The following is a 446-nucleotide window of genomic DNA, read 5'->3' as shown; positions in this document are numbered from 1 at the left end:
CTCCTTTCAGTTAAAAGTTGTTTGTGTATCTAGCTGATTCTGTTTCGGAAGTCCAACAAAAGCAAATTGGTCATATTTGTACCTGTTTTGCATGATACATTATAGAGCATGAACAGTAATAAAATAATAACACACTTAATGGCAGTTCTGCTAAATTGATCCTACAGATTTCTTTTTCCCAAAACTTTAATAGCATTTGAACATCTTTATTTTATAAATTATTTATTTATATTTAACTTTAAAGGGGAATTGAATAATAACCTCATGAAGTTCAACAAGGCCAAGTGCAATGTCCTGCACCTGGGTCGGGGTAACCCCCAGTATCAGTACAGGCTGGGGGAAGAAAGGATCGAGAGCAGCCCTGCCGAGAGGGACTTGGCGGTACTGATGGACAAAAAGCTGGACAGGAGCCGGCAATGTGTGCTGGCAGCCCAGAAGGCCAACCT

Source organism: Egretta garzetta, unplaced genomic scaffold (genome assembly GCF_000687185.1).
Source record: "Egretta garzetta isolate BGI_Z169 unplaced genomic scaffold, ASM68718v1 scaffold126, whole genome shotgun sequence".
NCBI classification, from domain to species: Eukaryota; Metazoa; Chordata; class Aves; order Pelecaniformes; family Ardeidae; genus Egretta; species Egretta garzetta.
The sequence above is the reverse complement of the archived record's forward strand: the minus strand, read 5'-3'. Positions refer to the sequence as shown.